Raw genomic sequence first — 27,441 nt, 5'->3', positions numbered from 1 at the left:
GAGGAGAGGTGCTACAGGTTAAGTGCTTATTAATAAATGCTATCTATTAGTTATTACAAATATTTAGTGGCAAAGGTCAGCTGGTCAGCCACTGAAATAGCTATGAGCCTGCTGCCAGTTTTCTTTCTGGGCTCTGTTTTTTCACTTGAATTACATGATTTCTCTGGATTTTTAAGTTAGCTCAGTTTAAGAAACTCAAGCCGTAAAACCAGTTTCCTCGAAGAAAATAAAACCTTTACCAGCTGATGCCTGTGCGTTTCTTTAAAAAGATTTCCTGTGACAAAGCAAGAGAGTGGCACAGACATATATACACTACCAAACGTAAGGTAGATAGCTAGTGGGAAGCAGCCACATAGCACAGGGAGATCAGCTCGGTGCTTTGTGACCACCTAGAGGGGTGGGCTAGGGAGGGTGGGAGGGAGGGAGACGCAAGAGGGAAGAGATATGGGAACATATGTATATGTATAACTGAGTCACTTTGTTATAAAGCAGAAACTTGCACACCATTGTAAAGCAATTATACTCCAATAAAGATGTAAAAAAAGAAAGATTTCCTGTAAGATGTGGCAATTTTGAAATGTGATGATTAAAATTTCTCAAAGCAGAAACCTATTGCTACCATAAACTTCTGCTCATGAGAACACACTTTATAGTATATTTTATCTCTATAAATGTATACCTTTTCATTTTATAACCTTATATGGAAGCTGGACTCATCTTCGCTTACAGGAAACCCACTGTGGAAACTGTTCCAGGGTAGAAGTTTTAAAGGTGGAATCACATTGTTATTTAATTCATTGAAACAAAAGCTGAAGTTTCTCTGTGAGGTTGGGTAGTCATGGGTCTACTCTGGGATAAGGAAGATCAGATACCCTTTGCCTAATGCTAACGCTTAAAGTGAAGATGGGGCCTCTGAGGCCCCTGGACTCTCCATTCGCTGCCGTGGTTGGGCCCCAGACTGGGACGCAGATCTCAGCCCAGCCCGCGGTGTTCTGTGATCCTGAGGACCTGGCATGTGTTTTCCACTTAGCCGAGGCTCCTGCAGCTGGGAGGGCTGGAAATCAGGCCGTTGTGCTTAATAAATTGGAACACTGCGCAGTGTACTCTTTATTTAGACGTTCTTCAGAATTGTCATAATTGCCCGTTACATATAAAGGTAATTTAAAAAATCTGTTTGTTGGAGCTTTTTGGTTGTGTGAACTTCAGGTAATTGAACAATTTAGTATATCCTATAAGCAGAGCACTTGTGCCTGCACACCTCTGAGCCTGCAGAGATTGGCCTTCTTCTCCTACCTCCCTCCTCTCCTGTACCAGGCTGGTATCTGAGCCAGTAATGTGTGTTCTGGGGCAGTGGTCTCCAAACTGAGTGGCAAACAGATAAAAACTGGGGACTCACTTGGGTAGCGTTGCATCACTGGAAGTGTTGTGTTTTGGCTGAGCAACTGTTACTGTTTTTTTAAAAAATTTATTTTATTATTATTTTATTTTTGGCTGCGTTGAGTCTTTGTCGCTGCACGCGGGCTTTCTCTAGTTACAGCGAGCGGGGGCTACTCTTCGTTGCGGTGTGTGGGCTTCTCATTATGGTGGCTTCTCTTGTTGTGGAGCACGGGCTCTAGGCGCGCGGGCTTCTGTAGTTGTGGCACGTGGGCTCAGTAGTTGTGACACACGGGCTTAGTTGCTCCGTGGCATGTGGGATCTTCCCGGACCAGGGCTCCAACCCGTGTCGCCTGCATTGGCAGGCAGATTCTTAACCACTGCACCACCAGGGAAGTCCAACTGTTACAGTTTTATTTCTTTCTATTGATTCAGATCTGCCATAGAGCACATCTGGGGAAAAAAAAAATCACACGTAAGTTTTGCACTAATCTGGAACTCCTAAGAGCCCCTCAGAAGGCCATAGCTTAGGAAGACAGGCTGGAGTTAGGTGGCTCCACCGGCAGGTGTGGGTTCTGGTTGGTTGCTTCTGTGCTGCCTTGCCTGGCTGCTTGTACAAGACTTTCCTGCTCTGGAGGAGTTTGTGGCTCAGCTGACCGGCCAGGAGGATAAACCAGCTCTTGCTGGAGTTCCCACTCCTGCGAAGATGGAATTCAGAGGATGTCTACTGCATGCTTGGAGCCCGTCTAACGGGGGGAAGATGGATCAGTGTGTTCACAGTTGTTACACTTGGATTTAGGCTAGAAGGTGCAGTGTCTGCTGTAATTTATAGTACTTGTTTTGGGAGGAAGAAATAGAAATGTTTTCCCTTAAAACTAACTGCCAATCATAAATCCATAAAGCACCAATGGGTCATATTTCTGGTGCTAATTGAGTAGCTTTCTCTTCCTTCCCAGTAAATGTATGCTTTTTGTGTTGTTGGTTTTTTTTTGTGGTACGTGGGCCTCTCACTGTTGTGGCCTCTCCCGTTGCGGAGCACAGGCTCCGGACGCGCAGGCTCAGCGGCCATGGCTCACGGGCCCAGCCGCTCCATGGCATGTGGGATCTTCCTGGACCGGGGCATGAACCCGTGTCCCCTGCATCGGCAGGCAGACTCTCAACCACTACGCCACCAGGGAAACCCCAAATGTATGCTTTTTGATTGTCAATTCTGAACACTGTGAGTTTTGGTATTTTCTGAGGGTCTTAAAATAACTTTATTTCTTGTTCATCAGGATCGCCTTTTCCCCCTTCTAATCCTGTGTTCTCTACTGCCTGGCGACACCCCAGTGACTTATTTGGAGACCTTTTTGTGTTTTGCAGCTGCGCTATGGCCTCGTGATACGATAGCTTACTTAGCACGTGCCCAGTTTTTGAATTATTAGATCTGCAGGTTCCGTCAGAAGCAGGGAGTAATCATTGAAGTCCAAACTCACAAGAATTTAAAGGAGGTTACAAGGCAAAAACGCTCCACGCCAGGTTGGGCTCTGAGGGGCATGGCATCAGCCCTGTGCTGGAGTTCGGTGTGTTGTTGTCTTAGGGATGCGTTTGGCTTGAAATTACCTTTTGGTTTAGAACAGTGGCCCTCCTGCTGGTCCCCAGCCAGCAGCATCAGCTAACCTGGGAGCTTGTCTGAAATGCAAATTCTCGGGCTTTACTCCAGACCACAGAAACTCAGGCTTGGGGCCCAGCAATCTGTGTTTTCGCAAGCCCTCCAGAAGGTTCTAGTGCACGCTAACTCGTTCAGATGATCTTGTAGACACACACAGAAAAGTCAGTTGTTGTGGGTTTGGGGTTTAGTCCCAGAAAACTTGGAAAGCTATCCCCCTAGGGAGCCGTAATCTCACCTGAGGCTTCCTGAGGGAAATATCCCTGGAGCATCACTGCTTAAGGCTGCTTATGCCATTGTTGAGCAATTTCAGCCTCTGATTTGGGAAAGTAGCCAAGTGGACCCAAAGCATGATTAAATCTGGAAGGAAAAAATAACTTGTCTTATTGTACATTATGTGAAGAACTAACAAGGTCTGTGTGTGTGGATGCTAGTGATAACAGCAGTTGGCATTCTGGGGGTTCCTTCCAGTCTTTATTCTGTGTGCATATGCTCATGAGATGTGTGTTTAACCTGGTTGAGCTCACACTGTATGCATTGTTCTCCCTTGTCTCCCTCTGACCCTCCCCCCCATCATGCAAGAGCCACGGACACCAGTGTGCTAAGGACTGGGGTGGTGAGGGGCCTCAGGATTTGAGTTCCCGTTGTCAGAGTTCCCTGCATCCTGAGCAAATCGGGGGCCAGGTGCACAGGCCCTCAAGAAGCCATTTTCCCATGGCATTTGGTGGTGTTGGTGTGCCTGGCTCCTCTCAAGCCTTCTGTTAAGGGGGAAAGGCAGGGGGAGCCGGCTGACCGGCCACTCCACTGCCATTTAGATTCCCTGACTCTGCAAGCTGGCTGAATGTTGCTTTTTCATGTGCTGCCTGGAATAAAGCCGTCGGATTCTTTCCTCCCGAACAATGGCTGTTTTTATGAGTTCTTGCTTCTCCCAGGCAATGCCCCATACAATGAAATCTTTTCTTTTCCATTTGTTTAAGCTGGTGGACCTTATGGACCCCGTCTGCTTGACTTTTAGTGGACGTTTACAGTTTGTGTAGTGTGATAGCTGAGCTCATCCTTTGCACCTAGAGAAAGAAAAGGTGGATGATGACCACCCCCCAGCCGCCCATCCCTGGGAAAAAAAAAAAAAAAACCCGAACACTCTGCGAGAGAGAAAATACCACAGTCCCATTCAGAATTAGGGATCACGTTGGTGGCGAAGGAAGAGGGTAAAAGAGGACCCTTGGGGCAAGTGGCTGCTTTCGAGGGTCCTGCTAAGCCTATCCTCTCCGTGAGGGAGCTGGGTGCACTCTGCTTGGCCCCCTTCTGTGGTGTGGTCTCCTTTCCTCCTGGACCCGGGTGAAGACTGGAGAAATCCTGTCAGAAGAGCCACTGCCTCCCCGCCGCCGCCCCCAGGATCCAGGCCCACAGGAGCCCTGGCAAGGGCCTGCTCTGAGCCAAGTTCACACTGACCCTGCTTGACCTGGCTGGGCAGGTAGAGCAGGCCTCAGCTGGCCCGAGCAAAGAGGTATTCCAAATCCAGGGACGCTGCCTTCCCTGCCTCCTTGATTTGTCTTTCCTGAGTGAAATGAGACCCAGCCCCTGTCTGCTGAGGGTCCCCTGTGCCTTTTCCATGACCAGCGATGGATTTACTGCTCGTCTCACACAGGTGGGAACCAAAATCTCTCTCCCTGAAGACAGCCTACTCTACCCTGACACTTAGGTAAGCTGTGACAGAGATATTGGGAAAGGTCTGCTTTCAATTTTTGTAGAATTTTCTCTAAACACTTGGGCTCTTCCTGAATCTTACCTCTGTTCTCTAAGACTGGTTCTGTGGGTGTTGAGGATACGGGGGAGGCAGACACCTGTCCTTAGGAAGCTGACGTTGGGGTGTGTGTGTGTGTGTGTCTGTGTATGTGTGTGGAACTTGTGTGTCTATAATAGTAACAGTAGTAGGGGCTTCCCTGGTGGCGCAGTGGTTGAGAATCTGCCTGCTAATGCAGCGGACGCGGGTTCGAGCCCTGGTCTGGGAGGATCCCACATGCCGCGGAGCAACTAGGCCCGTGAGCCACAACTACTGAGCCTGCGTGTCTGGAGCCCGTGCTCCGCAACAAGAGAGGCCGCGACAGTGAGAGACCCGCGCACCGCGATGAAGAGTGGCCCCCGCTCACCGCAACTAGAGAAAGCCCACGCACAGAAACGAAGACCCAACACAGCCAAAAAAAAAAAAAAAAATTAGTAACAGCAGCTGCTGTTTATTGAGGGCTCGTATGTGCCGGTTACTGCGCTGAGCACTGAGTCAGCGTGATCAATGAATCAATCCCGTGGAGTGAATGACCTCCTTCAGTCTTCCCTTTGGCTGCAGGGTCAGGCCTGGCTGGCTTCATGGCCCACGCTGCTGTCCTGCCTTGCCCTGGCCCCCAGCCTGGTACAGCCAGATACCTGCTGCACAGTGAGAGCCTTGCAGGCCAGAATCAGGAGCTTGGGTTTTATTTAAGCAATGATGAGAAGCTGTGGGTAGGTTTAAGCAGGAGTGTCTGAAATAACTCACCCCAGGTCACCTGCTCACCAGTCGTACAGCCAGTCCCACTCCTCACCTAGTGGCTGGAAGAAGCGGCATTATATCGGAAGACTCCATTATTTCCTATCAAAATGGCCTTCTGCTGTTTTATCACCATCATACCTGTTCCCAGCATGGTTGAACTGTTTGGAAGGGAATGTTACAATTTATGCGTGGTGCTAAGTGGAGGTGACTTGGTTATTTTATTCACTGAGGCAGATACAGCCAAGTCAGCAAGAGGTCAGTCATTCCCTGTCTTACAGACTAATCATTGACGTGATTATCTTTGAGCATTTGTTCATAATACGTCAGCTGTGCATACCCAAAGCCATAGACTCATGGAAAAATGTTTATTTTTCACGTTGTCATATAGCGAAATAGACTCTTTTCTTTTGGCGTATCCACTTCTGTGAATTTTAATACATGTATAGAGTTGTGTGATCCCCACCAGGATACGGGATAGTTTCATCACTCCAAATTGTGCCTATCCCTTTATTGTCACCCCTTCCCATAGACTTTAACAGCTTTAAAAAAAATGGTTCTATTGAGATAGAACTCACATACCATACAATTCACCCCTTTAAAGTGTAGAATTCACTGGTTTTTAGTGTATTCACAGAGTTGTACAGCCATCACCATAATCAATTTTAAACACTTGCATCACCCCAAAAAGAAACCCCATACTCATCACCACTTCCTCCGTATTTCCCCCAATCCTCCAGCCCCAGGCAACCACTAATCTGCTTTGTTTCCTTGGATTTGCCTATTCTGGACATTTCACATAAATAGAATCATATAACATATGGTCCTTTGTGTCTGGCTCCTTTCACTTAGCGTGATGTTTTCGAGGTTCATCCATGTTCTAGCATGGATCAGTACTTTATTCCCTTTTATTGCCATATAATATTCCCTCTGTGGATATATACCACATTTTGTTTATCCATTTATCAGTTAATGAACTTGGATTGTTTCCACCTTTTGGCTCCTATGAATAATGTTGCTACGAACATTCATAGGCAAGATTTTGTGTGGACATATATTTTCATTTCTCTTGGGTAGATGGGAAGGAGTGGAATTGCTAGATCATATGGTGACTTTTTGAGGAACTGCCAGACTGCTTTCCAGAGTGGTTGCACCCTTTTACATTTTCCCACAAGCAGTGTATGAGGGTTCCAGCACTTGTTATTATCTTTTTTTTATTTTAAAAACAATTTGTTTTTATTTTATTTTTTTGATTAATTAATTAATTTATTTATTGGCTGTGTTGGGTCTTTGTTGCTGCACACAGGCTTTCTCTAGTTGCGGCAAGCGGGGGCTACTCTTCGTTGCCGTGTGCGGGCTTCTCATTGCGGTGGCTTCTCTTGTTGTGGAGCACGGGCTCTAGAGCACAGGCTCAGTAGTTGTGGCGCATGGGCTTAGTTGCTCCGCGGCATGTGGGATCTTCCCGGACCAGGGCTCGAACCTGTGTCCCCTGCCTTGGCAGGCAGATTCTTAACCACTGTGCCACCAGGGAAGTACCTTATTATTATTTTCTGATTTTAGTTATCCCAGAGGGTATGAATTGGTGTCTCACTGTGGTTTTGATTTGCGTTTCCCTGATGTTTGTTGATGTTGGATGCCTTTTCATGTGCCCGTTGGCCATTTGTGTCATTCAAACCTTTGAAATGATTTTGTTTAATTGAAATATACCTGGGGTTAAGTATCCTGCAATAAATGCTTACCATATTTCAACGTAAATAGAAATATACCCTTTTCTCTTGTATCATTGAGTTTTAAAATTATAGATAGTATATCTGTTAACTGACATTAAATAGTTTGTTTAACCCAGGTGAATGTTAGAAATTGTCAAATCAAAAGCATTCTTTTTTTGTTCTATTCACTCAGAAATCTTGTAGAAACAAGGTAAGAAATCCTGCTTTTTAATGTCCCAAATGCAACATAATAGTATGTGTTTTTCGTATCTTAAGCTTTAACTGTGTGCCACGTGAGGATACAACATGGAGTACTTGGGATGGTTTTTTTTTTTCTGAAAATCACAGTGCTTACTTTTTTCTGGCCTTAATTGTAATAATAGACTGCTCTATATCCTTTCTAATATACTTCAACATCAACTTTTCTGTTTCCAGTACTTGGGTTTTAAAAATAAGAATCTCATGTGAGAGACAAAGTTAAGTACCAAAATTGCCTCAGTTGGAGGAGCCAGTTTGATACGGATTTGAGCCAACCTGTAACCTGAGTCACGCACAGCTGCTATTAATAGGATGGGGCCTGGTGAAGGGCACCTTCTGCTGCCTCAACCGATTCAGATTAAGCAGCTTCCCAGCCAGCAGTGACCATGGAGATGGGAAGTGGGGCACTGGTGCATTTTACGGTGCAGTAATTAAAATCACTCTGAAACCAGTAAATTACTCTTTGGTATTTAGACTGCCTGGGATATCCAGTGCTACTTTGAATATCAGAGAAATGGAATATTCTTATGCAAATGTGGCTCTACCATAAGCTCCTGGAGGGCTAGAATCCAATTCTGGGCAAGAGTTTTCAAGACACAGACTGTCAGCAGATTCACAGTGGTGCTGCTTGAATGAATGAATGAATGAGCAAATGAATGATGGGAGTAGCAGAAACCGATTGCCAATTCACATATCCGTCTTCTACTACCCTTTCCTCTTTCCTAACAGAATCCAGATTTTGTTCCACTCTTTAGCCTCCTCCTTTGCAACACCTGGGGCTGGGGGAGGGGGAGGCATGAGCAGGCATTGACTGGTCCATGCCTATCACCGTGGTCCCATCCCTTCCCACCTCTTCACCCCCCCTTCCCCTATCCCCCCACCTCTTCACCCCCATTTCCCCCACCCTCCACCCCCACTGACCATCACCCCCATACCCTCCATCCCCCCACCCTCTCCCCACCGCCCCCGCCATGGTTTTGACACGGGCCGTCGCAATTAGGACCAGTCTGCTTCAGTCTCCTGAGGAAGGTTCTTGTGGGTAAGAAGGAGACATGTGAATACTGCCCCTCTGCTTCCCCTGCGCATTGTCACGTCTTGGTATTTGTTATCCCTTTGCGTTTGGGAGAGTGGAGGCAGGGAGGCACCGACAGTGTGGGAAGGCTTAGGAACATAATAAGCAGTTGACTGCCTGTCCTGCAGGTGGGACTCGGCTTAGCAATCTCACTAGTGTATAGCTGCAGCCTGCCATCGGGGAAGGGGGAAACGTCTTGATGTCAACACTAAGGAGTCACAGAACGTCAGGTGTGTTTTGCAGTCCTTTGGGGACCTGATCAGCTTCATCTCCTTATGTAGGAGGAGCCTTTGGAAACTGGAATGATATGCTTCAAGCCTTCAAGTTGACCTAAAGTTTATTATTAAAAAAAACCTCTATTATGGTATAATTTTAGATTTACAAAAAATTTGCAAAGAGAGTACAGAGAGTTCCCACACACCCTTGATCCATCTTCCCCTGATGTTAACATGTTTCATACCCATCGACCTTCAGTGGTGGATTTTTTTGTTTTGTTTTGTTTTGTTTTTTGCCGTACGTCGGCCTCTCACTGTTGTGGCCTCTCCCGTTGCAGAGCACAGGCTCCGGACACACACACACACACACATACACAGAGAGCGTGAGAGAGGCAGCTCTGTTATCTGTCAGTCCTTTGATAGCTCATCACCCTCACACCTCCTGGGTACAGCATGGACTCTGGCCATGGCAAGAGCAGGCAAGGAGCTACTCTGAAGCTGCAGTTCCAAAGCGGGAGATGTGGGGAGAACAAGCAGCTGTCTGGAGAGCTCTGGGTATCATGTGAACTCAACGCCACTGGAACTTTATTTAGTAGAAGATTGGCCTGAGATCCTTAATATAGACATCCCAGCTATCATGTGAGAATTCCATTCCGCTCAAGTACAAATACAAGGGAATTTGGGAATGTTCGCTTTTGCTTGTCTCATGCTAAGTCATCTCACTTCTTTTCCATCTCATTTCTGACTCAGAAGACCAACAATATACATCCATTTATTAATTTATGGATCAGGAGCAACAAGTCCGAAGCATCCATCCTTCCATCCATCCGTTTGCCTAGATTTTAACTTTATTCAGTAGTATTTTGCTCTGGAAGTGATCCAGATTGCTTTGGAAGGGGACCTTCAATCCAAATGATGACAGCCATTGGCACTCACTCTGGGGCTTAGGAGGGAACGCACGCCCTTCTAACGCCGTCCCCCCAGAACGCAGCTGTCTCTCCTGGAGACTGGGACAGCTGCTCTGGCCAGGGCCACACGGCTGTGGCAGAAGGGGGCGATGAAATTGCAAGAGGGGCCATGGCTGAGATCCTGCTCCTGTGGGTGCTGCGGGAAAATCCTACAGCGGACGAGGTTTTGACAGTGGACAAATCACTCAGCTTCTGATCTGTCTACTTTCCTGTGGATGAATGGAATCTTCTGAAAGCTGGGGTAGAACGCTGCCAGCTACACAGGAATCTCTTATTTTCTTAGAGGACTGTTGGTATTACAAAGCACTGCCCTATTAGGGGAGATGCAAACCAAGTACTTTAATGCTTTAAATTCCTTTTGGCTAAGGATAGATTTTTTGAATACTTTATTTTTCCTTCTCAGGGCCAATTTTAGAAAAGTAAAGCTTGCACTCCCATGTTAAAAAAATTCCAGTGACGCCTTTAGCATTAAAAAATGTATATATATACTTGTCTCAGAGACTGTTTTTTGTTTAACCTTTTCAGAAGCTACAAAACCAGCTTGAATACAATATGATCACACTGCTGTACCGCTGAATAAACTTTCTATTTGAGTAATCACACTTCTGAGGCTTGCTTACTTTGGTATTTTTTTTCTTCTCGCTGACCATGTATGCTTACTTGTTTGTGAAAAACCATCTGCGTCCATACTGTCTGTATGCCTTAAAACAAGATATTTTGCTATCGAGGAAGAGCAAAACAGGGCCAGGTCTCTAACAAAGACTGTTCAGTCTGCTGCGAAATACAGTTTTCATCAGTGAAGGTTCCATTCCATTGGGAAACAGTGGTGGACAGTCCTTCTGTCCTGCCAGCTAGATTTCCCTGGGACCCCCCCCTCTGGAGGAGCTGTTCTCCAGGCCCTGCAGGCTAGAACTAAGGCATGTTTTTCTTACTGAGGGAAGGGGCTGTGCACTTTCACGCATATCCCTTCCTACAACCGCCTCAGAAGATGAATGGCATTTTCTCTACGTTTTAGATGAGGAAGGTAACCTCAGAAAGTTGAAGAAACTCAGGTCACATGGATAGTGAGTAAAGTCAGACTTCCAGGCCTGATTTTCCAGTCCGAAATCCAGCACTCATTCTCCTAGCCCAGGGCTCGACAAATTAAGTCCTGTAGGCCAACTCCGTCCCCCTCCAACCTGTTGTTGTATATAAACTTTTATTGGAACACAGCCATACCCATTTGTTTGCATATTATCTACTGCTGCTTCCCTGCTGCTGTGGCAGAGTTGAATAGTTGTGACAGAGACCATATTGCTTTCAAAGCCTGAGATATTCACTCTCTTTCCTTTTATAGAAAAAGTTTGGCAACTCTTGTCCTTGACCATAGCCGAAGAAGCATTAAGGTTCTTTGCGTAATCAGACTTTTCTTGCAGGAAAGACTTGGTGACTTCGTGAGTTCTTACTCTTTTGATGTGGACCATTTTTGAAGTCTTTATTGAATTTGTTACGATCGTGCTTCTGTTTTATGTTTTGGTTTTTTGGCTGCGAGGCATGTGGGATCTTAGCTCCCTCTGCATTGGAAGGCGAAGTCTTAACCACTGGACCACCAGGGAAGTCCCAAGTTCTTACTCTCTTGTGAGCCATATGGTGAACAAAGAGAAAGCAGGCAGGGGCAGCACAGCTGTACCTTATTGTCCGAGGGGAACGATGCTGTCTTTACATATAGGAGTTTATACAAATCTGGGCTGGGCTCCAGATTCTTGCCACACTCCTGTGGAGAGGTGGAGTCTGTATCTCTTCCCCTTGAATCTGAGCTGGCCTTGGGACTTACTGTTACCAGTAGACTGTGGCAGAAGTGACACTGTGTAACTCTCAAGACCGAGTTTAAAGAGATCTTCGATTTCTGCCTCATACTTTGAACACTCCTGCCACCACTGGAGAAGCCCAATGGGTGGAAACAACATGTTTCCACGTGAGAGAGAGGTCCCAGTCTTGCAGCATCGCTGCCAAGGTGCTAGACATGTGAGGGAACTCATTTTAAATGCCCTAGCCCTTGTTATCATCTGATGCAACTTCGCGAGAGGTCCCAAGTGAGACCAGAAGAAGAACCATCCTGCTGAGCCTCTGCCACACCCACAGAAATGTGAGAGATAGTCAGTCGTTGTTGTTTTTAGCAATTATGTTTTGGGGTGGTTTGCTGTATAACAGTAGATAACTGAAACACCCCAAGACCAAGGTGAGATAGGACCTGGGGGACATGCCACAGAAGGCTCCTGGATTGGGTGATGGTGACGCATCACAAAAATGTGAATTCTCTCACAGACAGTCCCAAGTCAGTGCAGGAGGACTTTTGAGTTGCGAAACAGTTTTCTGAACTTGCTGAGTTACCTGAATGTAATTCCTAAGAACTCTTAGGATGTTGTCAAGTGGAATCTGGGAAGCTACCATGTGATTCTAGACTAATAAGGACAGGATGAATCTTGCTTTATTATGAACTTATCATGGAAAAGCAATTGAAAAGTAAAGATTTTAAGCAGCTTACAGAATGTTTCCTAAAATACTGAAGTTAAAATATTTGTGCTAGATTTCTTCTGGGAAATGAAAACGCTTTTCTGAAAATGATCTATGAATTGATTTTACCTTAGAATATTAAGGATATATTTTCAATGGGTTAAGTAGCCACATTTTTTTCAGTAGTTACATTGGGTAAAGGCCGTTTGCTTTGATATTGTTTGAGTCTAATCAGAGGTCACAGAATTGTGGAAATTCTAGAATAGGTTTTAGAATAGGTTTTAAGATACATGTCTTTCTGCAGATCTGAATTGGCAGTGTTGGTTTATACTGAGTATTCCTGACCTCCAGGCCATGAAGCTCTCATGTCAAAGCCCATGGTTACCTTTAAATCATTGAGCGTCTCAGGGTGAACTTGCAGCCGAGAGAATGTCTGCCATGGTGGATTATTTGCCTCTGGACAAAGGCCAAGCTCTTTTTAGCATGGGGTGCGAGGCCAGGGCCACCTTACTATACGATTACATAGACTACAGTGTGAGTAGTAGCCCCTGGAGCTGTGTGCTGAAGTGGCCTGCGTCTGCACTCGCCTCTCCACCTTTACCCCCCAGATCTTAAGTTCCACCCATGTTGAACTTTTTTACGGTTTTCTTGTGCCTTCTGCCAAAAATGCCTTCCCTGCCCTTCCAACTAAACTGACAACTCCCGAACCTTGTTATAAACAACACCAATATATTTACACACTGCACCCCAAATAATTAAAAAATTGGCTACACTCATACCACTACCATCAACAAACCTACTATATAAAATTCAAGATTTACTTTTTGCAGTTCTTTTTGACCCTTAGAGAGTGTATCTCATTGAGTACATACAAGAGTGTTGTATGCACCAGTGACATTGATTGAGGCTTTCTTTGTTTTTTTTCTCTTTTGATTGATGCTTTCTTTTCTTCTGAGTGCTAAGGTTGCTAAGGTTGTTACTGTTTGCTATCTGGTTATGTCCATTTCTTTCTGTTTATATTCAGTGTTAGAGTCTCCATCTTCATTGGCTTAACTAAAATTTTAGATTATGTAAAACATTAACATGATCCAAAGTCCAAAGTGTAGGAAAGGCTCTACCCAAAGGCGGCTCATTACCTTCTTAATCTTTCACCCTTTTCCTACCCACCCCCAAAGGTAATCCATTTTCCATTGTTAGTTTATTCCTTATTTCTTTTTGTAAAAATAAATAGCTACTTAAGTGTGAATATTTTATTTCCCCTTTTCCTTGTAGAGAAAGTAGTAACCTTTTCTTTTTCACTTAGCAGTATATTCCAGAGACTGTTCTAGAATCGGTTTACGGAGATCTTCCCGATACATTCTTTTGTTTACTGTGGCGTAGTATTCCATTGTTTGGTATAAACTCCTATATGTAAACATGGAGGTTGCTTCCAGTATTTTACTCTTACAATTAATTTGTGTCATAGTGAATCACTTGGATTTTTAAAAATGTTTTCCTGTGTTTTACATGAATCTTGTTCAGTTTACTTCTGAGTATTATATTTTGTTGTCGTATTTGGCGTTTTATCTTCCGTTGCATCTTCTAACTGGTTACTGATGAAGGCTGTCGATTGTTGTGCACATTGTTACATAGCCGTGGAGATATTACAGTAGTATAGATATAACTTTGTCGCCAACCTTATTGAGAATGCTGCTGGCATTTCCTCGTGGAGCAAGGTGCTGCTATTCACGCGTGAGGTTAGTCTCTAGTTTACATTTTTTTTGTGCTGTATTTATCTGGTTTAGGTGTCAGTGGTTTCTTTTAAGATTTATTATTTATCTATTTTTTAAAATTTTGTTCATTTATTTTTGGTTGCGTTGGTCTTCATTGCTGTGTGCGGCCTTTCTCTAGTTGCGGCGAGCGGGGGCTACTCTTCGTTGCGGTGCGCGGGCTTCTCATGGTGGTGGCTTCTCTTGCTGTGGAACACGGGCTCCAGGCGCGCAGGCTTCAGTAGTTGTGGCATGCGGGCTCAGTCGTTGTGGCTTGCGGGCTCTAGAGCGCAGGCTCAGTAGTTGTGGCGCACGGGCTTAGTTGCTCCGCGGCATGTGGGATCTTCCCAGACCAGGGCTCGAACCCGTGTCCCCTGCATTGGCAGGCGGATTCTTAACCACTGCGCCACCAGCGAAGTCCCTATTTATTTATTTTTATTTTATTTATTTTTGGCTCGGGTCTTAGTTGTGGCACACAGGCTCTTCATTGTGGCATGTGGGATCTTTCATTGCGGCATGCTGGCTCTTCCCAGACCAGGGCTCGAACCCGTGTCCCCTGCATTGGCAGGCGGATTCTTAACCACTGCGCCACCAGCGAAGTCCCTATTTATTTATTTTTATTTTATTTATTTTTGGCTCGGGTCTTAGTTGTGGCACGCAGGCTCCTCATTGTGGCATGTGGGATCTTTCATTGCGGCATGCTGGCTCTTCGTTGTGGTGCACGGGCTTCTCTCTAGTTGTGGCATGTGGGTTTTCTCTTCTCTAGTTGTGGCGCACAGGCTCCAGGACATGTGGGCTCTGTAGTTTGTGGCACGCGGGCTCTAGTTGAGGCACGCAGGCTTAGTTGCCCCGCGGCATGTGGGGTCCCAGGGATCGAACCCAACCTGCATTGGAAAGCGGATTCTTTATCACTGTACCACCAGGGAAGTACCTAGGTGTCAGTGTTATATGTACTTCATAAAAAGAAATGGATTTCTTTTTCATTTCCTTTGCTCTGGAACAATTTAAGTATAATTGGGATTATCTAGTCTTTGAAGGTCTGTCTGATAGATCTCCTGGAAGATTCTGATTGTAAATTGAACAGTAGGATTTGTTGGAGAAAATTCTCGTGATGTGAAGTTTAAGGATTTCTTTAAAAATTTTTATGTTGGGTTATATGTCACAATTGTAAGTATAAACAGTAAGCTAATCAGAACTCTATCTAAAACCAATCCCCTTTCCGGAGATTCTTTTTAACTGGAATTTTGCAAATGACATTGACATATAAAAGAAGATCTGCCAAGATTGGAATCATTCTGTATTGGTGGAAGCAAAGCTATTCCAGAATGTTGCCCCCTTTTTTTCCTATAGAACATGCTAATAGAGGCCAGGTGGATAACACAAAGGGATGAGATCAACCGGGTACCAGGTACTAGGGAGTGGTGGGGACTTTGGCACATTGGAGGGCAGCTGCTTTCTAGGTCCTGACCAAGTGTTACTTGTCAGCAAAATCTCACGAATGTGAGCCTCAAGTTGCCGGATCTCCACATTTATCAAGAGGGGCTGAGCAATCCAGACTTTCGTGTGTGAAAACTTATGATTTTTAAGACTTGGCAGTTAGTCCAAAAATTAAAAACACAGTGTAGGCAAAGCATAACACAGTTGTAAAAATGTGACCCCATCAGTTCCCCTGAGGCCACGTGGGTGGTGTTGTTTTAAAGCTATGAGCAAGCTGTCTTAGCTGGGTCTGCTGTTCAACTTTAAGTTGTGAAGAGGAGCTGTGAGGTGTGTTAGACCCACCAAGGCTGTGCAGAGATGCTGCTTGCTCTGTTCTGGAAATATGATGGAGGGACAAAGAGATAGCTTGGCTTGCTAAATAAAGCTGCATGTGGGTATTGGTCCCTCTGAGCAAGGTCATCAACGGTCAGATGTGGTGCCTCTGTGGGGCCTCCCGCAGTTGGCACCCTTGGGGGTGGTGTCTGGCGGGGACTAGTGAGGTGCCAGCCCTCTTCTGCTTGGGGATGACTCAGTCCTCCCTGCCCCCTTCCCCCCCGGCTCCCCGCCATCCAGTGCCTAGCTGGTGTGTTTCCTCCTTTCACTTCCTGTCTTGCTGTTGCCTTTATGCATTGTACTAACCATAATCCCTCACCCTAGTGAGATCCTGCCATCCCAGGAAGCTCTGTGACTGAAGGCCCAGCTGTCAGTGTTCACTCAATGTTTGCATGGCTGTTTTGACGAGTTTCCTAGTAACGGCCCTGTTAATTTCAGTCAGAAAGACTAATGGAGTGCCTTTTTCTGGGGTAAAAATGTGCTTCCTTCAGCCCATTGGTGGCTCTGATCTCTGACCTCACTGCTTCCTGGGATATTCTTATATAGAGACTTTGGGCTTCTGCTGTCAGTACCACACATTCCTAATTATTTGTGCTACTTCATGAGTAATTCCAAGGTCTGTTTTGGATTACTTACTGAAAGTGGATGATAAAAATTGAGCTAAGATTTCCCATTCCTTTCTGGTAATTTCCAGATGCCCGCATTAGTGCTTTATAGAGAATTTGTTCTTTGCCGTCAAGCTGGTTTAAGTCTAGAATCTGACTTTGAATGTGGACCAAGTGGAACCCACTTGCCTCTCGGGGGATTATTTGGAATTAATAAAATCAGGAATGGGACACTTTTTTTTACTACACATGTGCCTGAAGTATGAATTGTTGGCTGAAGGAACTTTTATGTGCTACAGTTTGTCTAGAGAATTAGGAACTTAAGGGCTTTATTGATTACGGTTAAGCACTTTTATTGAAAAGAACAATGTTTGTAGCTAAGTAGCTGTGTCCAAGCTGAGATGTTTCTTCTCACTTGATCCTACAGTGAAGTCAGTATACAGTGACAACTTGTTTCCATAGCTGCGGAATCTGTTTTCAAAAACACAAGGCTATGATTTCACTGTAGGTTCAGTGCACATTGAGAAGCTCACATGGAAATGGAAGTGAAGCTTTCTTCAAAACACAATTTAAGGACTTCCCTGGTGGCGCAGTGGTTAAGAATCCGCCTGCCAATGCAGGGGACACGGGTTCGAGCCCTGGTCCGGGAAGATCCCACATTTCCTTCTCATTTCCTAATATGACAGATGACTCAGTGGAAATCCATTGTACTTTATGTCACCACAATTATCGTGGTGACTAGCCTATCGTGTAGTTGTGGTTAAGATAGAACAGTTGGGTTGGTTGTGTTCAGTAGGTTTGAGCATAAAGGGTGAATCATTTAATTCATTCTACACTCGACTTTTACTATGTTCCAGGCACTGGGGACACAACAGTGAACAAAACAGACAGGAGTAAGTCTTTATTTTACTCAGTTTCTGCCAATACTGTAGGAGGCATGGAATTCAAATTACGTGTGCTTGAACTTTTTATAAAGTCTGATTGTAGGAAAGTGCCTGTTGAAATAGGGCGCCCATTTCCCCAGAAGGTTAACCCCTGCTTCTGGGGAGTTTTCTCAGAGGTCTGAGCAGAGGTGTGATTTATTGAGCATTTACTAAGGGCTTAGAGGACATTTGACTTTAGTGTATTATCTCCTTTAATCCCCGTGAGAGCCCTGCATCATTAGGTACTATTACTATTTCCCATCTTACAGATGAGAAAACTGAGGCTTGTAGAAGTTAAACCGACCTGCCCAACATCCCATAGTGACTAATGGTGACGGTGTCTTTCTGTCCCCAGAGGGGTTGAACTTGTAGTGGATGTGCTTTAGGAAATGGCATTTGTACCTCTGTGGCCATGGTGAGGAAATGTGCTCATATCCAGGCTGTTCAAACGTGTGGGCTGGTAGGACGGTGCAGCGGTGCTGAAGCGTGGAGAGGTGAGGGCTCGATTGTCGTGCTGGAGGACAGCCAAGGACCTAATAAGGAGGGGTAACAGGGCTATTGGGTGTAGTTCTGTGGATGGGAAAAGGATGCCTGCGGAGATGAAATTCTACTGGAGATCTTCTTCAATTATATTTGTATGTGTCTCATTTTTACTGAAACAGAGACACTATATTCTATACCCTGTTTGGTGACCTGCCTTTTTCCCACTCTGGCTATCCCGAGTACCTTTTCTTGGCTTCCGTGGGTTTCTCTGCAGCATCATTAGGAATGGAACATGTACGGACCTGTTATATGGATGGACCATGTTTTATTTCATTGAAATCCGTATTATTAGACATTTTTTATTTTCCAGTGTTTCACTGTGACGCAGTGCTGGAAGAGGAAAGTTCAATCTCTGTGCACCGTTATGATTTTTCCTTAGGAAATAATTGTAGAAGTGGAACTGCTATTTTTTTCTTTTCTTTTTTTTAAAATAAATTTATTTATTTATGGCTGCGTTGGGTCTTCGTTGCTGGACGCTGGCTTTTCTCTAGTTGCAGCGAGCAGGGGCTACTCTTCCTTGTGGTGCACAGGCTTCTTTCTCATTGCGGTGGCTTCTCTTGTTGTGGAGCATGGGCTCTAGGCGCGTGGGCTTCAGTAGTTGTGGCTTGCCGGCTCTAGAGCACAGGCTCAGTAATTGTGGTACATGGGCCTAGTTGCTCTGTGGCATGTGGGATCTTCCCGGACCAGAGCTCGAACCCGTGTCCCCTGCATTGGCAGGTGGATTCTTAAGCACTGAGCCACCAGGAAGCCCCAAGTGGAACTGCTTTTGATGCGTACTCCCGGGTGTGAGTGACCTCCTTACCCACATGGTCAGAGGCACAGGTTATAACTAGGGGGAAAAGGTGTGCATGTGGGATAGATAATAAGAGGGTATCTCATACTTGTTTTCATTTTCATTTCTCTGATTACTTGTGATTTTTCTCCTGAAAACTATTATTGAATTTTCTCTCATAATGATTCCTACATGAGTATTTTTATTGGGGAGGTTAACATTTTTCAGTGTAAAATAATCTTCATGGTTTCTTTGAAAGCATTTGTCTTGAAATCGACCTTCTCTTATAATCTTAAAAGTTTCTTTTTCATGTAGGATTGCTCCTTTTTATGTCCCAACTGGTTTTGAAAATTTTAGATCTACATAAGTGGTAAGAGAAGAATACCATGAACTAAGTTGATGTTGTCGTTACGCATTTATTGGCGCGTTTGCCATGTGCTGAGGCATTAAACACATTTGGGTTCAACACTGGCCCCGCCTCTAGGTTCTTGGGACTGTGGGGCGTTGCCTCCAGCCCCAGTTTCCCCATCGGCAACTGGAGGAGGGCCATGACGCAGGCCTGCAGGCTGCCCTGAGTTTTAGGTCAGCATTCCCTGGGGTAATGTACCCGGGCCTGGCTGGGCTCACGGTCACTGCAATAACCGGGAAGCATTCGTGTTCTTTTCCTTGTTGGAGTCATTATGATTTTTTTTAAAGCCAGACTCCACCCGGGGAGTGAGTGCAGTAAAAGCCGGGACCCAGCAAGGGGTCCCGTACAGAGAACTGTTCTCTTTCCCTCTCTTCCTCTCTCACTCTTGCCCCGCATTCCCAGGCCTCTTCCTCACTCTGGTTATTATACTACCTTTATCCTTGAGCGTGACAGCTCCGCAGCCACTGTTCTGGCTGGGTGAGGTTTTATCACTAACAGGTCTCACGTACTTGCCTTCCCCGTGGATCCCGACTCTCTCTCTCCCCGTTTCTTGCACCCCACACCCCTTCGAAGTGACAGCACATGCAGTGTGGGCTGCAGGGCTTCCTCATTTAAAACATCTGAGTCTTCTCGGAAAGTTTTCCTCTTCAGAGCAACCGCTTTCCAGCCTGGAATCGCAGAGATTTCCAACAAGCCACCCCACAGGGATTTGGGATGAGCTTCCCACTCCTGCTACACCCTGCCCGGCTTTGGCCAGCCTCTAGGGTTCCTCCCTGGACCTGGGAATGTGGAGAGGACTCTGGTGCAGATCGGGGTTTTCTGATGGGGGTTCGAATTGGGGCAGGGAGCATACGGGCCATGATGCTCCACCAAGAACCACCTCCAGCCTGCCTGCCGCCTGCCAGGGTGGCTTACACTCTCTGGCTAGCAGAATGAAATGTCCAGAGGCTGCTGTTTGTCCCGACTTGGTTTGGGAGCACAGAGCGGCTCTGTCGGCCTGCTATGCTGGGGAGGCTTGTCTGCAGAGGACCGTGCTGTAATTATGGTTCCTACACTGGCTTGTGCTACACGGTGCTCCCTGAATGTCTTGTTCAGCTTTTAGGGTCTCTTAGGTGACTCAGGTCTCTTAGGTCTGCGCTGGGCTTGGGCCAGCTGCTCTCACTGAACTCGCTTTGTGCTGCAAGACGCATGAAGGTTCCGTTGGGGATGGAAGAGGAGAGGCAGGCTGTCAGTGAGGCTCTGCAGCTCAGCCTCACAGCGTGGTCTCCTTTCCCTGGAGAGGGAGCTATTTATGGCACATTATAAATCTGCTGCGGCCAGCCGGAGAGACAGGGACTGTTACGTAAGGCTGTCAGAGCGCGCTGCCTTTTTATTCTCCTTTCTTCCTTATTCTGGGAGAGGGCACTGGGCTTACAGAAGGCAGCGTGGCTGGGCACTTCTGTGCTCTGGGTTGTAGCAGAATTATTTTTGGAAACCGGGGAATTGGTCACATGACACTTCTCATTCAGTGAGACCTGACCGATGAAATGGCTTTGTCCTTACTTCGTAGGCATCTGCAGGGGGCACTGCCTTGTATTGGTGGGTTTGCTTCTGTCCTCAGCACAGTTTAGAAAGAGAAGGCTGAGTTATGGGACTAAGCTGGGTCAGAGGCATTTTTCTCCACTTGACTTGAGTGATGGAAATTTTCTTTGAGTGATTCTTGATTAAAAAAAAAAAATCGGAGGGATTCACCTTCAGAGCTAGAGAACAGTATGGCCTTAAGAATGACATTTATTTCACATGTGTGTGTTGGTGTCCGTGGGTGCTTGTGTGTGCCTGGGCATGAGAGCCTGGGAGAGAGAGAGAGCAAGGGAGGAAAGACACATGTGAGGGCACCGCGCACGTGACGGGCACACCTGTCAGGTGTCCGGGTCAGGCAGACGTGACAGACACAAGTGACAGGCGCAGGTGTTGGGCATATGTGACGGGCACACCCGTGCAGCCCCCATTCCGTGCTCGAGTTCTTCCCTTCAGTCATCCTCGTGGAAACCTTGACAGTATCTGCCTTAGTCTCCAGCTGTCCTGGCCTCTCCTTTTTTAGGAACCCTCAGTCATGCTCATAGGACTTCACAGAGAGCCCTGATTGCCATCCTGGAGACCATATGGCATCTCCTTTCCTGTGCCTTTGGTTACCTCACGTGGCTCCGACTTTCTGGCTGTAGTTGCTGATACCAGCTCCTCCGAGTATTCTTCCTCATTCTGTGGGTGGCCACACATGCCCTCTCCCAAGATGCTCCTTCCTCTTGCAGCATGGTATAGCAGTAGTTGACATTTTTGAGTAAATAAGAAATGCTTCCCGTCATCATCTGAGATGCTTCTGCCATTATCTGAGAGAAGACTTCGAGCAAGTCGCTTAACCTTTCCCCACCTCACAGAATGAGAACGGTTCTACCGAGCTGTGGCACGGATTTATTTTACGGGACAAATGGCGTTACGCGTGTGAAAGCCCACAGAGAGCAGCATCGTCCTGTAGGGCCAGTGGCTGCTTCTTGGCGGTCCTGCTCTTTCCTGACACCGTTGCTGCAAAACTGCAACTCATCTCCTCCTCCCCCAGCTGTTCAACTCTTACATGATATTTTCTACTCCTTAGCCCCTTGTCCCGTTGGCCAGAAAAGTCAGATGAAGTGGGGAGTGATATGATGGAGAAGTAGGAGAGGAGAAGACCTGCACAGTCGCCCGTCAGCTGTCGGCCAGCCCAACATGGCCCTGGAGGTCAGACCCCCATCTTTGGTCTGTTTGGGGTGTGCATATTTCTTTTTTTTTTTTTTAACATCTTTATTGGGGTATAATTGCTTTACAGTGGTGTGCTAGTTTCTGCTTTATAACAAAGTGAATCAGTTATACGTATGCATATGTTCCCATATCTCTTCCCTCTTGCGCCTCCCTCCCTCCCACCCTCCCTATCCCACCCCTCCAGGCGGTCACAAAACACCGAGCTGATATCCCTGTGCTATGCGCTGATATCCCTGTGCTATGCGGCTGCTTCCCACTAGCTATCTACCTTACGTTTGGTAGTGTATATATGTCCATGCCTCTCTCTCGCTTTGTCACAGCTCACCCTTCCCCCTCCCCATATCCTCAAGTCCGTTCTCCAGTAGGTCTGTGTCTTTATTCCTGTCTTATCCCTAGGTTCTTCATGACATTTTGTTTTCTTAAATTCCATATATATGTGTTAGCATACGGTATTTGTCTTTCTCTTTCTGACTTACTTCACTCTGTATGACAGACTCTAGGTCCATCCACCTCATTACAAATAGCTCAATTTCGTTTCTTTTTATGGCTGAGTAATATTCCATTGTATATATGTGGCACATCTTCTTTATCCATTCATCCGATGGTGGGCACTTAGGTTGTTTCCATCTCCGGGCTATCGTAAATAGAGCTGCAATGAACATTTTGGTACATGACTCTTTTTGAATCCGGGGTGTGCATATTTCTTATACAGGCTTGAGTGGTCTCAGTGGGGTCTTCGCTTTGAGTTCCTTTGCCTCTGTTATGGCAAGAGCATTGTTTTGAGAGACAGTGGCTAGATGAAGGAGGATGATCATTGGTCGAGGACCCCATGAAATATCTGATTCTCCACCGGACTTCGAACAACTTTAAGGACATAAGCACAATACACTCAAAACTGTAATACAGCAACATCTTTGGAGCCATTCAAATCTAGGTTCACATCCTGGGAGAGTAATTTAATCTCTCTGAGGCTGTTTTCTCTCCTGTAAAAAGCAGATACGGATATTACTTCATAGGTTGTGATCCTTAAACGAGATCATGCATGTAAATGAACAAGCCCAGTGCCAGACCTGTAGCTCATTTTGCAAGGAGTGCTGGGGCTCTCTGCACTTGCAAAAAGCACATGTTCATCTTATCACCATGTAAGCAGGCAGCCGTTTGCTCAGAGAAGTAGCTGTAAGATAGCATCAAAGCAAATAGCCCTGGCCAGAGAGGGGGGAACCCTGGTGCTAGTCAGGCCTTAGTCAAGATCCTTTGCGAGCGTGTCGGCCTCAAGCAGGTATCAAGGTTCTGGGGTGCTCACCCTGATTTCAAACGGCTCTTTTCCTTTAGGACTATCCACAGCCTGCAAGTTCCTTGGCCTCATGTGATTATTCCTAAGATAGAAACAATGTGGTGAAAAAGTGCCTCCATTGCATGTCCAGGTGCTAAATGCTTGTGATCCCTAAGGTGGGTCTCCAGACTTTTGATTCGGTCTCAGGCCTGCCGTCCTAGGCCTGGCAGGCCATTTCCTTTCATTGTGTCTGCTTCTTCCGGCAGCTTGTCAACCATTGGTCGTACCCACATTTTATAGATGAGACGTCTTGGAACCTGACCCGGGACTGCAGTCAGTAGGGGGTGGCTGGGCTGGGACTAAACCCAGTCCTGTGTGGTACCCATCGTTGGATCTGAGTCATCTTGCTCTGGAGCTGAAAGGGCCTGGGAGGCTGTGGGCTGACTGTGGTCTGCCTTCTCAGTAGGCTTGGGGCTAGTGGGGGCTTCTAAAGCATACTGTGCCTTTAGAACCGAAGGCCCTTGTGGGCGGCAAAATTCTGAAGTTGTTTTCTCAAGGCTCCTGTCGCCTGGTTCGTCAGTCACGTAATGAGCTAGGTACTGCTATGAGGGGACTTTGCAGGTTGGATTAAGGCTATTGGTCACATGACTTTAAGATAGGGAGATTGTCCTGGATTATCTGAAGTGTGATCACATGAGCCCTTAAAAACAGAAAAGGACAGAAGAGGAGACTAGAAAGATGCAGCAGAAGGAGAAGATAGAGTGTGTGAAGGATTCGACATGCCTTTGCTGGCTCTGAGATGTAGGGGTCGCATGCAGGGACTGGAGAGAGGCCTCTAGGAGCCCATGGAAAGGAGGAAAGGAGGAGAAGGAACACGGGCAGCCTCTAGGAACAAAGACCAGCCCCCGGCTAACAGCCAGCATGGAAGTATGGTCTTCAGTCCTGCAACCACAAGTAACTGATTTCTGCCAACAACCAGAATACACCTGGTATACGGGTTTTTCCCTGGAGCTCCAGGAAGGAGCGCAGCCCTGCTGACGCCTCCGCTGGAGCCCGGCGAGGCTCGTGTCTGACTGCTAACCTATAGGACTGTGACTTGAAAAATGACTATTTGAAGCCACTAAGTTTGTGGCAGTTTGTCACAATAGCAGTAGAGGGCTGATATGACCCTGGAGAACAATTTATCCCGTTTTGAAAACTTTTGCTGCACTGGGACCTGTTTGTTCAGAATTGCTGAACTGTGACAGTAAGTCAGTCCCCCAGATACATTGGCTGCCTCTGCCCCCCAAACATAAACCTTGAAAGGGCAGGCACCTGGCTGACCATGGAGGGGGTCACCCAGCACGGGCTTCTCCTTGTCACCTGTTGGGCCGCCAGCCCCGAAGATCTGTTCTGGTTTTCTCCTGACAGCCTCTGAGTTTGTCCTGGAGGAAGCTCCTGCTTTAGCCCTTGGGAAACAGGTGATCTGTGTTCACAAAGGGCAGCTCTGTCTGCACAGTATCGCTTGGCTCTCCTGCCAGAAGTTGCCTACACGTGGGTGGCAGAGGGTTCGTGCTAATAGCACTGGGGCAGTGGGGGAAGGGCTGACTAGGACACAGAAGCCCTCCTGCAGCTCCACCTGCCTGCACTTGGGGTTCCTGGCATGGCTTATCTGCAAGGCCACTGGCTTTTTGTTGCTCATTCAGTCTCTTCTTTGTTCAGATGGGGTGGCTGAGGCCCAGAGGAGTGACACCGTCCCCTCAGTGTCACACAGCTCTTGGAGTTTTTGCTCAGGTTCTGAGCCACAAAAATCCCATGCTGGAGGGGAAGGAAATCGTGCACACATGTATTCTGTCAGCAGCAAACTGCATTAGGCTTGAGCAGCTTGGTCAGTACTCTTTGACAGCCTAGGGGCTGGAATCTTGATCACGAGTTGAGGAGAAGAGTGAGGCACCGGACCTGGGCCAAGCACCCCAGGCGAGAGGCAGGAGATCCCTCTCAGCTCAAATGCAAAACAGCCTGCCTCCTTGGGTACTATTTCCTGCTTCGTTTCCTGGTACCTCTTTTGCTGAAAATTTGACCAGGTTGCAGAATTTCTCACTCCTCTGCGAAGAAAAATCTCTCCTTCCCAAAGGCTCCCCAAGCAGAATCGATAAGACAGAGGCGCTTTCATCTCTCAGGGCCATGCACTCTCACTTTGCTTAAGCCTCGTTTGTGCCCTCTGCCTGAAAGAAGCCTTTTGCTTGGTGTGCCAGGGTTGGCCAGAGCCAGAGAGCATCCAGGGCTGTGGCTGCTTTGTTCCTGAACCCCGTGTGAAGCCTTGGAAATGCCTGCGTACATTAGAGTGAGGGGCAGTAACCAGGAGCTGAGGATCGTTTTCCCATGGGGTTCCCATCACTTTTCTCAGTTCAGACCTGGATTCCCCCTCCTGCTGGCTCTGTGACCTTTGGAAAGTTACTGAACCTCTCTGAGCATTCTTGTCCTCAGCTGTAAAATGGAACTGGTAGCAGTACTCAGCTAAGAGAGAGGTGACCAGCGGCAGGTGGTAGAAGTTAGAGGTTCCAAAGCACTTGACATAGTATCTGGCGCACACCATAAGTCTCAACAAAAGTTGATACTGTTAAGATTGTACAATTGTGCACTGCCTTAACAGAATACTGGTGTGGGAAATTGTGAAAATTTAGGAACATGCAAGGGTCACTTCTCTTAGACAGTAAATGAATCATTTTGAGGGGGAGGTGACCACTTTGAGAGTGTGTGAACTTGGAGGGTTGCTGTGTGCTTAACACTGTGCTGGGTACATTATTTGCATCTGTGTCCGTAATCAGTTTAACAGTCCGAGAGGTGTGGGTGTTATTACCTCAGAGAGGAGGAAACTGAGGCTGGAGACCTACAGGAACTCATCTCTCTCCTCTTCACCCCAAATGATGTTTTGGGGTCGTTGAGGCCATGTGCTAGGCGGTCTCTCCCACAGTGGAGGCTTGCCTCCTCTGCAAGTCTGATCAGATGCCTGGCTCTGTTTATTTCTGATCCTTGAGCTGTTAGAGATCCTGAGTTATCAGCAGAAAAACTGCATTATGAATAAAAACACTGATAAACAGTTGTCCTAGGAAATTGAGTCCTTAACGGTGCCCTTTTGAGCACCACTCAGCACTCCGCGGTCCCTGGGTCTCCTCACAGGGTACCTGCTGTGACTCTTTCTTCTAAAAACTGGATGAGGGACTTGCAACCCAGATTTTCAGTGGTCTATAAATGAGGCTTCCTGATTCCTGAATTATTGTATATGGATGATCTTACACGTTTAATCGTGACATCACATTTGGTGTATGTTGATCTGTATTGGAAAGGATGAAGTGAGGTTCATTTGAGGCCATTCTGAAGGGCCCATGGGAGGTGGTCTGCATCCCTGGAACACCTCAGGAGTGTTTCAGAAAGTTTCCCCATTGATTTCTGTGAATCTTCAGGGTTAGCTGTGTGTAATTTGGGAGTTTTGACCCTTTGGTTCCTGTATGGATCATAGAACTACAGCTTCGTAGCTTCAGGAAATCCTCAGGTCGTTTGGACCAAACCCCTTGTTTCATTCATTATTATTTATTCTGCAGATCTTTACTCAGTAACTAACAGGTGCTAGGGCCAGCCCATGCTTTCAAGGAGCTCCCACAGCCTGTGGGAGAGATGAGTCCTGGACAGGGGGGTGATGAAGGTATGGAGGTTTGCCAAATACAGAGAAGCTTTCCCCAAAGTCTGTTCCATGAAATAAATGCCATGGGGCCAGATATCCTGTGGCAAAAGGTTTCACGATATAAATACAATAGGTTTGGAAATGTTGGCATATGGATATTGGCGGAGAGTCCAGAAAGGTGCCTGATTCCGAGAGTCTGGAAATGATACTTTCAATGATAATGATTATTTTGAGACTGTGATATGTACCTGGCATGGATGTAAGTGCCTTATGTGGATAATCTTATTTTATAAAATCCAGTGATTTGGGCGGGCCATAATTTATAAACTGCTTTTGTATTGATAGAGATTTAGATTATTTCCCACTAGATTTTCATGGGCTAAAGATTGATCTTTTTACTTCAAGAAGGGTTTCTCAGTGCAGTGGAATATTATCCAGCCTTTAAAAAGGAATGAAATTCTGACATGCTGCAACATGGATGAACCTTGAGGACATTATGCTAAGTGAAATAAGCTAGTCACTAAAAGAGAAATACAGTAGGATCCCTCTTATAGGAGGCACTAAGAGTAGTGAGTTCATAGAGATACAGATAGACAGCATACTGGTGGCTGCCCCGTGCTGGCAGGAGCGGAAGTGGGGGATTATTGGTTAACGGATACAGAGTTTCA

At 46.4% G+C, this 27,441-nt stretch overlaps 1 protein-coding gene across 15 annotated transcripts in view; it reads left to right on the top strand.

The window, feature by feature from the left end:
• Window positions 1-27,441, top strand: part of TRAK1 (trafficking kinesin protein 1) — a 164,058-nt gene that overhangs the window by 28,995 nt on the left and 107,622 nt on the right. For 5 of the 15 annotated variants that reach the window (XM_089919122.1, XM_089919121.1, XM_089919117.1 and 2 more), the window contains one exon: window positions 21,697-21,818. The exons of 9 other annotated variants lie outside the window; for them this stretch is intronic. The gene's annotated coding sequence lies outside the window, so the exon portion shown is untranslated. Of the gene's footprint in view, window positions 1-21,696; window positions 21,848-27,441 lie in introns of all 15 variants that reach the window. One more of the 15 variants, XM_089919120.1, reaches the window with a different exon arrangement.

The sequence above is a fragment of the Delphinapterus leucas genome, chromosome 10 (assembly GCF_059928025.1).
Source record: "Delphinapterus leucas isolate spDelLeu-1000000601 "Yukka" chromosome 10, BTC_Dleu_Yukka2, whole genome shotgun sequence".
NCBI classification, from domain to species: Eukaryota; Metazoa; Chordata; class Mammalia; order Artiodactyla; family Monodontidae; genus Delphinapterus; species Delphinapterus leucas.
This window is presented reverse-complemented; position numbering and strand designations above follow the sequence as displayed.